Consider the following 19,624-nt stretch of genomic DNA (forward strand, 5'->3'; position numbering starts at 1 on the left):
ACGAGGTGTGGGGGCATGGCCTGGGGATCCAGGTGCTGGGGCTTATTCATGTAAAAACAGATGCCTCCCTTCCACACTCCCCGCTGCCTGCCTGTGGCTGACAGATGACGTGGCAGGGGGTTGGGGGCACGATCATGGCAGGGGGTTGGGGTGGCCCGAGCGCTTAGCTGTGCTTGGCAGTCTCTACCAACCCAGGGAGCCTGGGCTGGCCCCAGCATCCTTACCTGGGGTCCTGGAAGCCTCCCAGGGCAGCAGCAATGCTGATTCAGCTGCTCAGAGCCTGGCTGGCAGGTTGACCAGGTTCTGGTTGCTAGTGGTACATGCTGCTGCCACGTGTGCCACCCTGCTTTTTTAGCAGTGTGTTTTGCAGGGGGTTTGACACTGGGGTCGCCTTTGAATGTCTTTGACATGCGTGGAGATGCACCTTAGGAGTTTCTTTTAACTGGGAAAAGACCTGCTAGATCTTCTAGTCTATCGCTTTGCCAATGCAGGCTTGTTCTTTGCCCAGCAGTGAAATAAATGCACATACTAGATTTCCACACAGGGTTTTTCTTTTGTAATATCTGAGTGTTGGAAGTGGTTTGGTTTAAACAGCCTTTAGCTTTCTTACAGAACTGGGATTCTCTTCTTTGCTGGATATTTATTTATAGGTTGCTGAGGTGCCCTGCATATGCATCTGAACCTGTGACAGACTGCAAGAGTGAGCAACAATGTTCTGCCACCCAAAGCTCACTTCCAGACCTATTGCATGTGAGAGGGGCCTACATGTCTTAAAATGATCTTCATTGTTATCTCATGTCAGTACAAGCAAGCACTCAGAGCAAATATTTTTACTGTATTTTATTATACACATAATGCATTTCAGGCATCTCAATTATTCTCAAATAGAAAAATGCTAATTTGTTACATGTATTGGAATAATGTGAGCTATTAATTTGCTGCTGGCACATTATTGCTTCAGAACAGTAGTGTCATCTCACTTAACTTGTCTGTCTTTCTAACTTGCAGAAAGCTTTAATATATTGGTTAGCTTGAGATAGTTCTCATCTAGCAATTTTTGAAAAGTAGCATATTTTCAGCTTTCTAAGAATAACCCTCTATAAATAGAAAAATCATAGGATAGGCTGTGAAAATTCATGCTTCTCTGCATGGCTTCATCAAAATGCCTCGGTCTTCAAAGAAATGGGCTTTTGGTAGAATAGATGGAGTCTCTATAGATTATTTTGCTCTTGTCCTTTCCGTTGAGCGTGCCATTGTGGATGTCAGGTGCAATGCTATGGTGTTAATGGTGATGCTTTTTAAGATGGGCACTTGCTCCTTCAAATTGGATTGATTCTCCTTTTTTTTTTTTTACCCCGCACTGACCATTTCTTTAATTGCATCACTAAGTAAAAGGCTATCCTGGGACATGTTCTAGCTTGTCTGAAAATAAAGCTTTCTAAATGCAAAATCAAGTCCATATTCTTCAGTAACCCCTATCACAAAGCACAGAATATGTGTGTTAGATCCCAATTTGGGAAATTGTTTCTATTCAAGAAAGCAGTTGAGCAGGTGGTTTTCCTGGATTTAGGGCTTCAGTCACTATTTTGCTCCTGGATAGTTGTAGCTTTTAAGCTGCTTAAATTGTCCCTTTATTTGTAATTTCTTCTTTACAGTGGCTAGCAAAGAGCATGGATGGGTCTTCCCCAGATGGGAAGGGTTTCCATGCTGGATAATTTTGGAATGAGACACGGGGTGTTAAGCCAGGCTACTTTTTCCTCTTCTCCATTATGAAGGGAACTGATTTTAGTCAAGTATACTTTGGAGTCTTAAAATGGAGCCAGCTCTGAAACAATCTCAGCAGTCATTAGTCAAACAATTGAGACATCTGATTTAAAATGTTGCTGTTCTTTTAACTGTGTTAGGCAACCCAGCATTTTAGTTGCTTCCCTTTTTGTGATCATGCAATGCTAAGTTATAAAACCAGATTAGTTACGAGCATTATTAAGCAAGCTGAACTGCAGCATTATCTGATTAACCATGTATTCAGGAGTCAGAGCTCCAGTAGGAAGAGTTAGGAGTGTTTTGGTGTTTCAAAATTGGGTTGGGAATTTGAGAAATTTGCTGCAGGGATATAAATGCTGAGTTGCTTTTCATCCTGAATATATATATCTTCAGAAACATGTCAGCCTTGATTTATATTTGCTGTATTTGAAAAGCCTTGAAGTCTAAAATAGACTTTTTGTGCAGTTAGAGAGGCTGTAGCCTTACTGATTGTTATGTTGCAAAGGAGAGGTGACTTGCAAATATTGACGGACCTTGTACTGGAAACAAAGCTAGAATAGAAAAAGGATCATTATTTGCCGTGGTCATATTATGAATGCAGGTTATTATTCAGAATAGGTGACTGCACTTACCCTCGACTGCTCTGAAAGCAGACAAGTGCTTATACTAACTCTTTCTGAACTGTTTGCTTTAGTCCTGCCTGGAGTTGATTAAATACTTTTCAGTAAAGTTTTTTTTTTAATTGTGGGAAGTTTTCCAACTGGATGACTGTTTCCCCCTCATTATTGGTACACCTTGAAGAGCTGGGTGAGCAACACCTGGGTTTTCAAACGTTGCCAGACTTGAACCTTTGCCCATGGGTTATGCCCACTCCCAGCTCTGTGTAGACTTCTTACCCTGCTCCTGAATGTGCCTGGCCACAAATCATTAATTTCCACCTTCTTCCCATTCAGTTTCCTACCAAATTTTCCTTTGGGATCCATCACTAGTGAGTTAGTAATAGTAAACACACACAGTCATTTCCTTCCTCAGTGACTTTCCAGGATGTGCCATCTCCTGTGTGTGTCTTGTCGGGGGTCTCTGGAAACGCATTAAGCTTCTTGAATAAATTCACTAACGTGGATTGTGACTTGAGTGTTTGCAACAACTCTCTCTCCTTTTTGCATTGACTTTAGCATGAATTACTGACCTGTTTAAATGATCACAGGCTATGTCCTTAGATAGTATTAGCCAGCTTTCCAGGCACAGTGATCCCTACTGTGGTAGCTCGTAGGCGTTGCAACGCTGGGTTCCCAGAAGTGACAGAGGATACTGGTGGCAGACGATTTCCCAAGATTCCTCTGTCTGTTCATCAATTGATCTTTCTAGTAATGGATATGCCGGATCATTTTCACTAGCCGTCGCTTCGGTTTTGTGCTGTCATCACCACTGGCTTACGTTAGACTTGTCTTTAAAAATTCCCCAAAGAAGTTCTGACTATTGCTTTAATAATGTTGGTTTTCTTCTTTTCAAAGGGAGGAGGTTTCATTTGAGAGAGAGATGAAAATGATAGGTAACCCTAGAATATTCATTATCAGATGGTCTTCAGTTTCTGATACAAAGCAATTTTGCTAGCACACGCGGGAGCCCGTGACGTTCTGATTGCCTTAAATCATAATTAGACTAGCAGCTCTGGCAATCTGATTAGTGACTGAGGGGGTCTCTGAGAAGATGTTTTTCACAGCAGTGGAAGTTACATTTTCCCGTTACACAAAATATACCTCATTTTTAAAAGAAAAATACATATTTTTTTTAAATCTCTTCTAGCAGGTGGGAAGCTCTTAATATTTCATAGCAGCGCCACAAAAGCACATTACCTCAATGCATTTTAATTAGAAAAGTAAATGGTGGTGATTTGAACTATCTATAGCTCGGTTTCTGTACTTGTCCTATTAAGTCTCTACAGGATCAGGTGGAAGGTGTTCTCTGCAACAAATCCACGCTCTCTCTGCACATACTTCATACAACAGGGTACGCTGTAATAGCTTTTTTCTCAGAGGTTGTATTTTGCAACCGCTTTAGCCGTATAACCAGTGATAGAGTCACTTCTAAAGCACAGCATATGAAGGTAGGAGAGAGTGACTTGGTCAGAGCTCCTGTAGGACAGGCTTTGATCCTACCAGCATCCAGGCATGGAAGCACCTTGAAAAATCTGTGTTGAACTCAGTTGGCTTATTCATGTATATAACATTGGACATTTGTCTAAGTATCTGCAAAATCAGCATGTATTGGCCTGATACGTATGGCCTCCTGCCTTCCTGTGATTTCATCAATGAACAGAACTTGCTGCCTAGTGTTACTCCCTTAGCTCAAGGGGTAAGAACTAAATCAGTAGTGACCTCACTGAAGAAATGGAGTTACCTATAGTATGTGACCTGTATATAATACGTATCAGAGAACAACTGAGCCTGTGATCTATTAAGACTCATTTTCACATGGCCGTTATTGAAAGCACCGTCAGTATTGCATAATTGTAGTCAGCAGAGCAGCCTCATGAATTAGGAGAGTATTAGAGTAATAACGCACGTAAGTGACTCATTACTGATGACAAACTGATTGCTTTTGTCTGTAATTCAGTGAAATTGGCAAAGCCTACAGTTGCCATGACATTGTTCTCTGTATTACTAAAAATGTATTTGCATTTTTGCAACTCCTTTTCCACAGGGAGGTTATGGGAGTTTTCTTTCTATCATCAAGGGATTAAACATATATCCAGTGATAAAAATTCATTTCAGCTCCTGGGAAGCTTTAGAAAAGATGATAGTGAAGGCTTGAAGTTGAGACAGTTAGTAGCTTTACTTTCAGGGCTCAAGTTGCCTGGCACAGTCTATGGAAATTAAGAGAAAGCCAAGTATTGCCACCCGCCGTCTGAGACTCCATGTGTTCTGTGTCTTTCTCTAAGTCAGTCTGTCTGCGTCTGAAACTAGGAGTATGCAGAATGAAACTGCTCTTTTGTTTGAGAGAATCTTTTGGTGCTGAATACCATAGACCTCAGAATGACAAAGTGGCATCAGATAAAAATGCAGCGGCAAACGTATAGATAACACTGGGACTTAGAATGAATGCACCTGCACACACATTTATTGTATTCGGATTCATGTTTGCCTCAGCTGTAACTAAATAGTGATAATAAAGGAAAGAAAGTATGCAACAGTAGGTATATTTCACAGTAAAGAGTTCACTACAAACTGTAGTGAATATATAGCTGCTATAATAAGACCTCATCTAGTACTTTTTTATTTCAAAGGATCTTATAGAGATGAGCAAGTTTCAATCTGCACCCCAGGGTACTCAAGGAGCTGGTGAGCGTCATAGCCCAGCCCCTGGCATGGATCTTTGAAAACTCCTGGTGCTCTGGTGTAGTGCCCGAAGACTGGAAGAAGGCCAATGTGGTGCCTATCTTCAAGAAAGGGAGGAGAGTGGATCCAGCTAACTACAGGCCCATCAGCCTGACTTCTATCCTGGGGAAGATCTTAGAAAAGTTTATTAAGGATGCCATCCTTGAGGGACTGGCCCAGGCTAACATCCTAAGGGATAGCCAGCACGGGTTTGTTGCGGGTAGGTCTTGTTTGACCAATCTCATTTCCTTCTATGACCAGGTGACCTATCACCTGGACGAGGGAGAAGACATTGATGTCATATATCTTGACTTCAAAAAAGCTTTTGATCTGGTATCCCATGATCACCTCTTGGCCAAACTGGCCAGTTGTGGCCTTGGCTCCACCACGATCCGCTGGCTGGGAAACTGGCTCCGTGGTCGGACCCAGAGGGTTGTAATTGATGGCAGTCACTCATCATGGTGCCCTGTGACCAGTGGGGTCCCTCAGGGCTCTGTCCTGGGACCCATCCTGTTCAACATCTTCATTAATGATGTGGACATTGGAGTCAGGAGTGGACTGGCCAAGTTCGCAGATGACACCAAACTTTGGGGCAAAGCTTCCACGCCAGAAGATAGGCAGGTGATCCCGGCTGACCTGGACAAGCTCAGCAAATGGGCAGACGAGAACCTGATGGTGTTTAACACCGAAAAATGCAAGGTTCTCCACCTGGGGAGGAAAAACCTGCAGCTTCCTTATAGGTTCGGCGGTGCTATGTTGGATAGCACTACAGAAGAAAGAGACTTGGGGGTCATCATTGACCACAAGATGAACATGAGCCTGCACTGCGATGCTGCGGCTAGTAAAGCGACCAAAACGCTGGCTTGCATCCATAGATGCTTCTCGAGCAAATCCCGGGACGTCATTCTCCCCTTGTACTCGGCCTTGGTGAGGCCGCAGCTGGAGTGCTGCGTCCAGTTTTGGGCTCCACAATTCAAAAAGGATGTGGAGAAGCTTGAGAGAGTCCAGAGAAGAGCCACACGCATGATCAGAGGTCAGGAAAACAGATCTTACGATGACAGGCTGAGAGCCATGGGTATCTTTAGCCTGGAAAAGTGTAGGCTCAGGAGTGATCTGATGGCCACCTATAAGTTTATCAGGGGTGAACACCAGGATCTGTGGGAATGTTTGTTCACCAGAGCTCCCCAAGGGATGACGAGGTTGAACGGTCACAAACTCCTGCAAGACCGTTTCAGGCTGGACATAAGGAAGAATTTCTTTACTGTCCGAGCCCCCAAGGTCTGGAACAGTCTGCCAGCGGAGGTGGTTCAAGCACCTACATTGAACACCTTCAAGAGTAAATTGGACGCTTATCTTGCTGGGATCCTGTGACCCCAGCTGACTTCCTGCCCTTTGGGCAGGGAGCTGGACTTCGATGATCTCCCGAGGTCCCTTCCAGCCCTAATGTCTATGAAAAAAAAAAAAAATTATTTCCATTTCATGGATTGGAAGTGCTACAAAGGTTCCAGGTATGGTAAAGCCATGATACAAAATCCCATCCTGAAATGTTTGCCACTGTTCTGGTTGCCTCCGTTTTCTAGACACCCAGAAACTACTTGAAATTTGACTAGGGGAGTTTATAAAAGCTGGCTGATAGTAGTAGCTGAATAGAAGAGACAGTTTTGACCCCAATAGGAAATACTTCCTGATTCCCAAAACCAGGGGATTGGTGTGAAGTTTGGCATCCTAAAACACATCTCAGATATGGCAACTGTGCGGATGAAGGGCCCAATCACAAAGGACAAAAACCTTGAAAACCCTGAACAAATATTTAAATTAGCAGGGTTGTGGGGCTGGAAGATCAATCAGTTTGTTCTCCCTTTGTCTGATCGGTGGGACAGAGAGACCTTTTGGAAAGAGCAGAACCTCCAGTCCCTCCCCAGCATGTCTTCTGCCACCTCCTCCTCCTTCCTGCAAAATAGTATTCACATTGGGCGCATCTACATGAGATGTGTTAATGCACGTTAGCTTAGTTTAATGCGCATTGTGGATGCTCGTCTACATATGCATGCCCTTAGTGCACATGTGAAATTAAGCCAGTCATGCCTAAATTTGATACCTGCAAATGCAGGCATTAAATGTTGGCATGATTAGTTAAAGTGCGTTGATGAGTGTATAGATGCAACCAGATACTAACTTTAGTGCCAGGTCTGCCCAGCTAGTAGGGGCATATGGCAGGGCTTCAGGGACTTGGCACTACCTTTAGTGCCAAGTCCCTGCACATGTAGATACCCACCAAAAATCACTTAATGCGCATCAGCCTAATGCACATTAAATTTAGTCACTCTTAAATGCATGTGTAGACACACCCATTAAGTTCAATCAAGTCTCTTATTTGGTGTAGATGTTATTTGATAGGAAGACTGGGAACAGGATAGAGATGGATGGGAGAGCAGATGGATTTTTAGGAAAAATGGGGCAGATCACGAGGATGTTAAAAAAATAAGACTAGAGAGAAGATGCCTAATATTTACAGTTAATTCTACATTTTCCGTCAGTACTTCAGACTTTGATTTTCTACAATTTTAAATGCAGTTCCCTGAGATAGGGAAGTCTCTTAAGAAGAAGAAGTGCCTGTGGCCATTTCTGAAACTTTAAAATCTTCCTTTTCATTGAACAGGCTCATGGTAAAATAGTTCTTATTTCCCCAACAAAAATAATCCATTAAGGTTTAAAATGCAGACTTCCACTTTCTGAAATTATACATTCTTTGCAGCAGGGGAGGCACCCTGTTTTGTTTGTAAAGGTCCCATATGATTATTCAGTATGTGTACTAGTGAAGCCCCAAGATGATTACTATGAGTCATATGCAAGTAACTGATGATCTGTCAGGCATTTAAAAGACTAGCATCTTATATTTCAGTGTTTATTTATTTTAATATGTTCCATACCAAGAGACGAGCACACAAGGTAGTGCTCAGAGCTCAATGCTGGGAGTCTTGTGTCTACCCTTACATTCAGAGGGTGACTCCTTTTGTATCAATGGTCAAATCTGTCGCAGCCAGATTTTCAAAAAGACCCTCGGTTTTGGTTCCCTTAGTTAAAGACTGGTCGACCTGTTGCTTGTTGGATCTGGTTTTCAGAAGTGTTGCTCCCCTCCAGCTTACACTGAAGTGAAGTGAATGCAAGGGTCATACAGTGAATACCAAGGGTCATACACAATATGTCACAGAGCGGAGCACAGCACCCATGTATTTCAGCCGCTGGCTCTGTGCCCTAAACTTTGGGCTACCTTTCCTCACTGCGTGAACAAATCTTTGATACCTCCACATGCAAACATCGCTCTAATCCCCAGCCAATTTAAATGTTGTTTTGGCTGGAACAAAGACGACTGCTGTGTGTTTGTGAGGATCAAACGTAATGTTTCAATTTTTCTCTTTCTAGTCGCTTCTTGTGAAGAACAGAAGAACCATGTTTTATCTCTGGCCATAGAAATGTAAATGCAGCTCGGTTACGTGTGGTAAAATCAGTTGGGGGGGAAAAAATTCAAGATGTTAAGAGCAAAAATTGGAACGACTTCAGTGAAATGTTAGTTATATTAAAAGAACGAAACTTGGTTTTGCATTTTTTCCACTTTAAAGCATGTTTAAGTAGGATTTGTAATAGGCCATTTCAGCAGTCAAGGGCTGCTCTTTATCCATTGACTTTTACTCCTTTTTTAAGGTTAGCAGCTAAATAATCCATGACCTTGCCTGCTTTAGTAGAATAATTTTCATATGTGGATACCCATCTTGAACAGATGGAATTTTGCTCAATATGAAGGGGGGGGGTGTGTTCAATTCTAACATTTTTTTCATGGATAAACTTATTTATTGAGAAATAATATCTTATCTATCGATACTAGAACTCCTCTATGCTTCATATGCAAAATCCTGAGGTGCTGAGTGGCATTTAGATTTGAAGTCCATCCTTTGACGTAGGAAAGTCCGTTTGCACAAGTGCCGTTAATAGAGCATGTTAAGATGTGGTGTTTTCAGATTTACTAAACAAAATCATGTCGGACCAGGACTTCAGTGAGATTTAGGAAACCCAGGTAGATATGAGATTCGGGTACTGGTAATCTTGGATATACAAAATATGTCTCCATTTTTCTGTGTGACCAGGGATGTTTTTACTGATCTACATCTGTACGGTGTTTTGAAACGTGGAAGCAAAACTCTACATGCTAAACATACCTTGTTTAAATCATTTGAAAAATAGCCCTCGTGCACTACAGCTATTATTTTTATTTTTGAAACACAGAACTGAGATTGGGCCAACTGTTGAGTACTAAAAACAGTGCTATCAAAAGGGGCAGGTGGTGATGGTGGGAGCTAATTATTTACAGATCTCACAGAAGAAAAAAGAGCAAGAGAGACATTGAGCCTAGGAGTCAAAGAAGCATATGGTGCTTGGTAATTTAAATATGAAAGTATGAGATATCTGAAAAAGGAAGTCAGCTTCTGCAATATTTTTCAGTCAGCACAAGTTTTATCTCCTGCTTTATACATTTTAATTACTGGAGTGTGAACTTTCTTCGTCCCTGGCCTGCCTCTTTCTTTAGAGATAGTACTGTATGTCACTACAGCAAAAGCGTTTTCTTGTAGGTTTTCCTTAGTGATAAGAGCAGGTGTTTTCCAGCTCTCCTATCAGTTGTGTACAGAAGCAATGGGATTAAGATGACAAGGACTCCTGGTAGGTGAGCCACCTCTTCCATTTGCTTGGTCCTCTCTACTTCCTTAGTGTTTGTTCCTTCTTCTCCCTGAAGTTTTGTGCTTGAGAAAAAGTGATGGCTGAAGGCTGATGGGTCAAAGCTTCATAACTAAGAAATCTCCTTCACTGTGGCGTCTCCTTCATTGTGTGCTAAAGAGGAGGCAGGATGGGTATCTGTCTGGGATGATTTAGGAAACTACAACTCCTGCCTGTGTGCAAGAGGTTGGACCAGACATCCACACTGCGGTACTCTCAAGCCTACGATCCTGTGCACTTAACTACAGCTCTGAGCAGAGACCACTATGAAGTGCCACGGCCCCAAGTGGAGCTTTAACAAGGGACTGGGATGTCAAAGGAAAAATACTTAAACTGCTCACCATGCTCAGCCAGCTATTTGGGCCAGTAGATGTGTGGGCATAGGCAGTGCCGTGGCTTGCCTGCTCTTCGCTCAGTTCAAGCATTTCCATCCCCAGGGATGTAGAGAAGGAGTAGCTCCTGCATTTCCCTTCACATAAGGGCTTTGATTATTGCAGGTCATTGTGCGGCATAGACAACAGGATGGTACCTTGACTCTTCCTGGATCCCCTATGCCTGGCTTACCCAGACAATGTGTCTTTTCTAGTCTTCTTATGTAACAGACCCCTTAAGCGTGAGCATTTGAAGGAAAGTTTCGGGTATGACGAGGCAGAGCGTAACTGAACGAACAGAGATGAAAGAACAGAGATTACAGATGAAGAATAATTTAGGGTAAGAATGGAGAGGGGTGGGAGGTCTAAAGTGGAAGCATAGAGTGGAAAAAGAGATGGTAGAAAGGAAAAGAAGATGAGGCAAAGGGGACTTTTGAGTGAAGGAAGGAGGAAAACCGCTTCTGCCTTTCATGCTGTTAAGCGTGCTGCCTTGTTGCCCCCAAAGCGTTTAAAGACAAAGACCATATGTAGGAAATCTTAACAGTGCAGAGCCTAGAACCCAGGCCTTTAGTTTTAGGCTAGTGAGTTAACTTGAATCTGGAGGGGACAGAAATTCAATAAGTCAATTTAACTTAAATCAGTAAAATCTGATACTACATCTATCAAGGTTTAATTTAAACTGGTTTCGGCCATTTTGAAAGCACTTAACTTCTGTTGTGTTACACATTTGAGCTGGTTTCCTATCACTTATACTGGTTTATGTGTAATTTCTGTCCCTAGCCTAAGTGTAAAGCCTCTTCTACCATACTCATTTGTGCTCTGACATTTTTCAACTTAGTCTTATTAGTTTGTTTTGTTTTTTGAAGTAAGGACTGACTTTTGTTTTCATTAATGAAAAGGATTGCTTATGATTTTAGGTAATGAGCAGTGTTTTCTCGTTAAGTTGTCCTTATTAAGGCTGAGCTGGAATCAGTGATGAATGGCTGCCTCTTATTACTGTCTGCCTAGAAAATCTCAGCAGTGTCTTGAAATGTTTAGTTTCCAATTTAGCAGTGTTGATTTGCTCTGAAGAACACATGGAAAACCAAATGGTTTGTAATAGGTATACATGTTTTAACCCTTTCAAGTCTAGGAAAGACTGCATGTAGGGAATTGCCTTTCTCCCTGCAAAAAACTCTGCTGATTAATATCCCAGCCCTGATGTATAAAGCCACTAAAGTATCTGTTTAACTTACCATTTGAATAGTCCTTTCAGTGGGACTCATGAGCTTAAAGTTAAACATATATTTAACTTCTTTCCTATAGTGGTGCCTCAGGGTATATCTACCATTATGGATATAAATTAATCATTTTAATATCATTGGAAATCAGTCATTTTCTTTCACTAAAAATACAAATCTTGGCACAAAGGCATTTTTTCAGGAGGTGAAGTGGTGCAAACCATTTGTGGACTAGAGTTTATTCCTGTCCAGAAGAACTAATAATATGTCAGAGAAGTCAGACAGGAGGGTGGTAGGCATGATGAAAAAGATGAATCAGCTGGGCTGTCCCTATTCATACCGGTTCAAAATCAGTCCCATTACTTTGTGTTGCTAGGATGAACACTGCTGTTGAAGTGCTAAGTAACATGACAAAGTATTTCCTTCATAGCATCTAATCCTGGCCACTGGCAAAACCTGAATGCTGGCTGAAATAGACTGCAGGTCTGATCCAGTATTGTAGTGCTCTTGGGAAGCACTATTTTTACATGGCATTTCTAACAATAATTTGAGGTTCACAGATAAGAGAGTAGATAACTGTGTTTGTTTTCTTTGCAACGCAGTGTAATTTGCACAGAAGCATTCCTATTTTTAAAATGAAGACAATCTAATTTCGGAAGCAACTTATTTAAAATGCTAACATTTCTAAATAAGACCTGTGGTGTCATGAGAGTGGCAGGAGGATTAATATCTGCAAGTGCATTCACCTTCTCTGTGCAGTTAGCTACTCTTGGATTCAATGCTAAGGCTTTTAACGGTTAGAGTGCCTTTTCCACGTTAGTGGCTGGCACGCACTTCACACTTCCAATTCAAGGAAACAGGATCACATTTAAATAATAAAATGACTTAAAACAAGAGATTTGCATGTCATTACTTTCTATGGTCATTTAATAGCTTTTAAATGTTGCACGAAAAAAATGAATGCAGGACTCAAATGCAATGGATGAAACACTGGCCCCATGGTGGCAGTCCTGTGGACTTAAAAAAACAAACAACCAACCCACACAAAACACAACTTCACATAATGTGTTCATAAGTGTACTTCTCCATTTAATGTGGTGGGCAGGAAGACAGACTGAGAGGACTAGCCACCCATTGGCTGGCCTATCTTAATTCCAGAATAGGTTAAAATTTCTTTCCATGCTAACAGCTAACCAGTTGTGAGTGCTGCAGCTATAAGAGCATCAGATTATATCCCAGTGCGGTGTCCTGCTGCCCATCCTGGCCAGTACGATGGCTCTTGTTGCAGGTGCATTTGGCCGTCATTCCCCATGTCCACATGCCTCTTGCTCATAATAGATTAACACTAGAGTACTCCCTTGTTAATGAAACCTCGGATAGTTTGGAGGGCTGGTTTGTGTCAGACAAACAGTACCCAGAAGTGCTTTCTAGGAGGGCCTTCTTAGGTTCACTCATTTTGGGAACCCCAAAAGGGGAGCAAGATTTAACAATGCCGATGATCCCAATATATGGCAAAGGCATGTAATAATACCTGCAATCCTAACCAAACTTTTCCAGTCTTCTTGAAAGATCCAGATGCAGTCTGAATTGTGGGTGAAGTTTTGAGTTAGCCCTTATTTTATCTCGCTTAGGATTGCCAGTACTATTTATCCTCTCGTGAATGAGAGCTGGGACCAAACCTGCAAAGTCTCGGTTCTGCGCTGGTTTACCCCAATACCCAGGTGTTTGAGCGTGAAGGTTAAGTTTACGATAATAGCCAAACTGATTTTTCCTTGTCAGCAATTTCCATTCAGTTTACCACGGGAGAATTAAGTGTCCAATTTTAAGAGGCAGAAGAGAGCCAGTGTAGCCAAATAATCATTATACGTTGCAGCACGAGGAGAAGAAATGATTTTGGAATTTTGTGTAATTGCACCTTGTAGCTTTGGTTCATTTATCCTCTGAAGGAAGACACAGGTCGATTTATTGACAGCTATTTGTATGCAGTCTTACCTGTTTGTGAGTAAAGATAAATGCTAGTTAATGCTAGAAGGCTTGTTCTGACATGATGAACTTATTTCTCATAATGCAACTTCACAGCCCTGAGATCCAATCCTGGATGAAGCTGTGCATTCGCAGATCTCTGAGGACATTTAGCGCCTTTCAGGAGACTCTAGCACTTTCCCGGATTACACATGTATTGTTGTGGCCTGGTTATATAATTCTGTTGCCTATGTGATAGATTGTGAAGTACTGTATCAGCAAGAGCATTCATTTCACATGTATAGATAAACCTTTCTATCCCCGATCTCCATTTCTTTGTGCTCATTTCTCAGCCTGCTTTTCTAAACACTGTATGTAGACGGCATTACCCAAGCCTCCCTTTTTCTGTTTTATCTTTGTATATGCAACAGCTATTCCTCTCTGCCAGTAGCACATCTTAAACAGTCAACACCGGTTCCCCCTTTTCAGTAGGGCGCTGGGTTCATCTCTGAATCCATCCGGTAATCATCAGTGTCAATGACCTGCAAAGGAAAACCGTATAAAGGTTTTGATGTCAATTATCCTGGACCCCCTGTTGTGCCTGGGCCGAGGTTGGTAATCGTTGCCTGTGTTGCATGCTATTTAAATAAGTAGTTCCAATACAGAGTATTCAGGATGAGTAAGCATTTGCAAACCCAGGCCTTTAAAAACAGTAGGTAGTGCTCTCGCTGACCTTACTGAGTCGCTTGCAGGGCAAGGTGATGTGAGAAAAGATTAGAAAGTTCTTTTTTTCTTTTCTTTAAGCACCTGTAGCTAGACACTTTCATTTTTGTCTTGGAGCAATGCAGTTCAGTCAATGTATCCTCTAGCTGTTCTTCATCATGTAGGGTTATGACATAAAATTATAATCCATTATCATTTTGCACGGAAGTCACCTTAGGACAGAGGTAAAAAACCAAGTTATTTTAAGGAAAATACAAATGAATATAATATACACGAAAAATAGTGTACAACATAGGGTTTTTTAAAGCAGAAATAATTGATGGATGAACAACTACCATACAGGGCAACAGATGCCTTGCTCCAGGCAATGTAGAACCTTGTTACCCAGACAGTTGTGTCAGATTGTATTAAATCTGCCGAAGTCATCCTCCTCCTGTGAATTTTCATAGTCAGTCCTCATATCCTTTGGGAGAGTATCTAGTTTTGCTGTATTTCAAACACAGGCACGCATTTTGCTTTCACCTCTGCGCTTAAAAGATGCAACTAATATATAAGGTAACATATTTAATTTTTAATTTTGCCTAGGTATGCGGTAACTAATGAGCTCACGTTTTGTGCAGGGTGTTATCTGAGTGTTTAAAGCCCTGGAGTGCCCTGGGTTCCTGTTAAAAATGGAAACTGCTCAAGTGGGAGATCTGATTTTCCAACTTGATTTACTACAATTCAGAGAGCTATGTGGTTCTGCTCATAGAGGATCACCTATAAAATGTTTGTTTTTTTAAATCAAATGCCTGTTTAGGAACACAGCAGGTATTGTTTTCCTTCCAGTAAAAACCCCTTTGCTTTAACAAATTGTGTCCGATGTGTTATGTTTAAAACACTGTTTTTCAGGTATGTTTCCCAAAGTGATGCCTACATGACAGTGATGTGTGTATGCATGCATTTGTCATGCAAGAACACGTACTGCACGTGAGGGTGGCTTGTGCTTCTCATTGTGAGCGAGGGAAGACTTCTTGTTTTAAGCTGGCAAAAATCAAAGTTTCATGTGAGTGGTAACTGTACCTACTAGAAAATAAAATACTGGTAATGTTCATCTTTATTTAGTTGCTACTAATCTCTACTTTGTCTCAGCAAATAATTTCATTTTCGACCTTGGGGTGGGATATTTCTAAATTAAGCTTCGATTGTTTATTCCATCGTCCCTGATTTCCAGTGTTCATTTCCTCATTTGCAAAAATGTTCAGTGCATGCTCCCTTTCAGCAGACTACTAATTAAGCTGCTGCATGGTCTTGGCTTTTTTTAAAAATGGGTATTTATGTAAAGTTGACATTACGTAGGGACTGAGAGGCTGTGTAGCTAATAAATGGAACCCAGTGTCAAGACTGCAGAGGCTGAGAAGAAGCTGCTTTGAGAGCATGAAATACTACTTGCTACTTACTTGCCCATTAGTCTGGCTATGTTTAATCAATGTTTGCCTTGTCTTATGTTCATGTACTGTGTCCTGGAGTAGCTAGCTTGATAAATTGTAAATCATCACTCTACTTTTTTTTTTTTTTTTAATCAACAGCTGGGGCAGATTGATCTGAATAGGTTAAAGAGCAGACCTCATTTGACTCCACAGTAGTATGCCAGTATTTTAGGCTCAATCAAATGATCAAAACTGATGCGAGCTGTGAATAAATGCTTAAAATAAAAACAAAGGAACAACAACAAAAAAACCCCAAACCAAACCACAAAGCCCGAAGCCAATTTGTATAAAAGAGAAGCAGAAGAAAAGCCATAAGATAAGGAAGAGGGAAAGAAGGGGTGAAATGGTTTGAACAGGTTCCCATTTCAATTGCAATGGGGTAGCTGTCAGTTTGGTGGGAAAAAAAGGCCAAATCCAAGGGTCTGAGGTCTCCAATGATGTGCATGAGACCACATATCTTTTTCAAGCACCAGTGCTGAGAGGAGTGTCTCTTGGCAGGTTTTCCTCAATTTTTTGACAGTCGTGCTGCACAAGGGAGGGGAGGGCTGTAGCAAGAGAGCACAGTGCTGTCTGCCAGTAGCTGCAGGCAAGGAAAACCTATCTGACCTGTTGCCTGCTTTTCCGTCACTTATGTGGGTGACCCCCTGCCCCATGCATTTTCTATCCCCAACCCACCCCTTGCCCACAATAGAGAATGCAAGAAAAAAGCCTTTCTTGTAAACATAGCCCTACCGTTAGTGCACAAAACAGTTGGCTTTAACCAAAGGCGAGAGTAATGGAAGAAATACTTATTTTAATTTTTTCAGTTTATTTTTTCAAAGAATGCTTGATTTCCATCTCTGGGAGCTCTCTGGAGGGACATCATGGCTGGGATTTTTAAAAAGTCTACAAGTGATCTGGCTGTCTCCCGTTAAAATTCAGTAGGAGCTGGTGCCTCAATCCCTTGGGTTCCAGACATAGGATTACAATGCAAACAAAATAACCAAACTGCAGAAGAGCTTATCCAATGCTGGGAGGCATTCTCCATGAAAACATAAGAAAAATATGTCTTTCCCTGCCTTTCTCTTCTCCATGAGGCCAAAACTTAAAAGATTTCAGTTGCATTATCTGCCTAATAAAACATTTGATTTTGAGGAAGCTGACCATGAGTTTTGATGACAAGCTGTTGCCATGGATTTTTTTTCTACATTTTTTATAACCATGGCTGAAAATCTTGAAGGACCCAATCCAAAACCAGTTTGAGTCAATGGAAAAGGGCCTATAACATCGCCAGCTAGTAGTGAACGTCATCTTGTACATATTGTGTTAGCTGCAAAGTCAAGGTGGTATTTCCACCCACAAAAGTCAAAATCCCCATACTGGTGAAGAACATAAGGAGTACAGTTAATCGAAGACCTACATTTGGCCATGCCTAAGAGGTGTGAGCTGCTGATCTGGAGACGTTTGGCAAAGGAGAATCTGCGGGGATGGAAAAGGTCAAAAGTGAAAAAAGGGGAAGAGGAAAGTTTTGTTTTGTTCATTGTTTTTTTTTTAAAAAACCAAAAAACTACTGCATGTGTATTATAAGCAAGGTAACCAGGCAACCAGACTGTCCGTCCAGTCAATATGGATGCACCTCTTCAGCAAATACGATCTCAGCTTTGCTAAGTGACTTTATTACAAACAAAGAGGAGAAAGACTGTAACCTTGAACAAGCCATTTAACATCTCTCTTCTTCTGTTTCCCCTATCACCTTTATTTGTCTTAGAGATTATGTATGAGACATAAGGATGTTCGGGGAGGGAGGGTGATATCTTTTATTGGATCAGCTGCATAGTTAGAGGTTATAAACTTTCTAGAGCGGTCTCTTACCAAGTGTAGGCATAACACCTATCCCTTACTTTAGTTGAGGCCTCTAACTACTACAGCAATAGGAAAAAAAAAATAAAGCCCAACATGCATATTTTGAACATATGTCTAGAGCCCAGATTCATGAAGTTTTTTTTTATTCTGGGGATGCCCTGAAAGGAAAATTTGGGCTTGTGATAACAATACTAGTTGCTCGGGATTTACGGTGCTTTCTGCGATATCAACGCAGCCATGAATGGCATCATAGCTATATTCTCTTCATCTTTCTTTTTTTGTAAAGCATGTCATCTGATACTAAATACAGAACATATGAGAACCATGTGTGTTCATCTCCGTATGACGAGGACTTTTGGAACTGTGAATTCCTGTTTCTTATGTGTAAATGGCGGTGGCTCTACCTGCTGAGGACTAGGAATCAAAGCTAAAAAAGAGAAACCAAACCAGTACATACATATCTTTCAACAGTGGTTCTTAGCCTCTTTAGACCTGAGGCCCCTTCCATAACTTTTGGGAATTGAGTGGCATCCCATTTCAAAAGCCCACTTATTTATTACAGTGTGTACCCCCTTGCAGAAGGACCAGGCAGTTGGGGGGTGAGAGAGGCCAGGCAGGGCTGGACCTCCACCTGTGCTTACATGCTTATCTCGCACTGTTTCTCAGCCTCTCATGGGCTAAGATCAAGTGTAGTTTGTTAGTTAGTTTGCTGCACTGGTCAGGTACCTGAGCCGAACTGGATTTAGTGTGTAGTGGAGGGTGCAGCCCTGTCCAAATGCAAACAGGACTCCCTACAAGAGCCTTATCGTTCACTTCCCACTGCCCAGCTTCCAGTGGGAGGATCTTGGCTATGTGCCGACTCTATGGAAATGGGGGACTCCACCCTAGCTTGCTCCTGCGGCTGTTGGCTGAGGGCAAGTGAGGCCCGAGGGCATCTGAACCCCAATCCTCCGGGCTAGGGCCTGCACGTAGGATGCCTGCCAATGGATTTGCAAGTATCTGAAGCCTCAAGCTGAAAAGTCTGGGGTGGAGGATACGTGCTGGTTGCAGCGCCACATACGGTGTTTGAACGGTTGAGTTTTGTTCAGTCAAAAGGATTCAGAAGTGATCTGGCTAATTTGACCTGGAACACAGACATTTTTCCAAAATTAAAAAAAAATTAAAGATCTCCTCACACCTCATGACACCCTGCAGCACCCCTCGGGTGCCTTGGCCCCTTGTGTAGTATTACTGCCTTACAGAGTGAACTTGTCACAGGGGGAAATCGTGAGCTGTGCGCCCATCCAGCTTTGAGCAGACAGAACGTGCAGCGAAGCCCTTTGTTTTACTGCAGCAGGACTCTTTCTTGAACTTTTCTGCAGCTTCATGCACCAACAAGCTTGTGCACACGGACTCCTTTGGGCTATGAAAGATTTTTAGTGAGAGCCTCCCAGCAATAATCTAGTTCAGGGACTGACAGCTTTATACAAGCCATGGGCCAGAACAACCTGGTTCAGAGTGCACTGGATGGCTCCAGAGGCAAGAGGCTATCCCTGCACCCACGTTTGGGCCAGGCAGACGGGACCTGCATCCGTGCCGCCATTGCTACTCCGAGCCCCCATTCCCCAGCTGCGGCACGGGTGCAGATCTGATTCTGAGGTTACATTTATTACTCATTCTGCTATTAAAGGCAGGGTAGATTTGTATCTTATTGGACTATAGTTAGGCAGAGAGAGACTATGGCCCATAAGGTGCAATTACCCCAACTAGCACAGCTACCTACCTCACTCACCTTATAGACTAACTCATTCACAGAGACACGAGCTGTTGTAGGCTACAGCCTACAGCTGAAAGAAAGGTTGATCTTGTAGTTAAAGCCCTTGGCTGAAAATTGGTTCCATTCCTGGTGCAAAACATTTCCTATGCGACCTTGAAAAAGTCATTTAATCCTCATCGGTAAAAAGGGTTTAACATTATGAAAATCCACTTCTGTTTGTATGCATATACCTTGTAGGCACTGTTATGAGGGGCATCACTGGAAAGCATTCAGATAAATTATGCCTTCTTGCCAGATACTGCAGGAAAAGACAGAGCCAAGGCTTTGTCGTGGCTGTTGTGAATGTTTCTTTTTCTGCATGTTGTTCAGGCTA

General features: G+C 42.1%; 1 protein-coding gene across 11 annotated transcripts in view; it reads left to right on the forward strand.

Annotated features, from left to right (window-relative positions):
* The window catches only part of RIMBP2 (RIMS binding protein 2), a 328,093-nt gene that overhangs the window by 187,139 nt on the left and 121,330 nt on the right, over positions 1-19,624 (forward strand). The window contains exon 1 of one of the 11 annotated variants that reach the window (XM_090061959.1): positions 15,105-15,229. The exons of the other annotated variants lie outside the window; for them this stretch is intronic. The gene's annotated coding sequence lies outside the window, so the exon portion shown is untranslated. Of the gene's footprint in view, positions 1-15,104; positions 15,230-19,624 lie in introns of those variants that run through there. 11 annotated transcript variants of the gene reach the window in all.

This window comes from Crocodylus siamensis, chromosome 9 (genome assembly GCF_052110815.1).
Source record: "Crocodylus siamensis isolate JL-2025a chromosome 9, ASM5211081v1, whole genome shotgun sequence".
NCBI lineage: Eukaryota > Metazoa > Chordata > Crocodylia > Crocodylidae > Crocodylus > Crocodylus siamensis.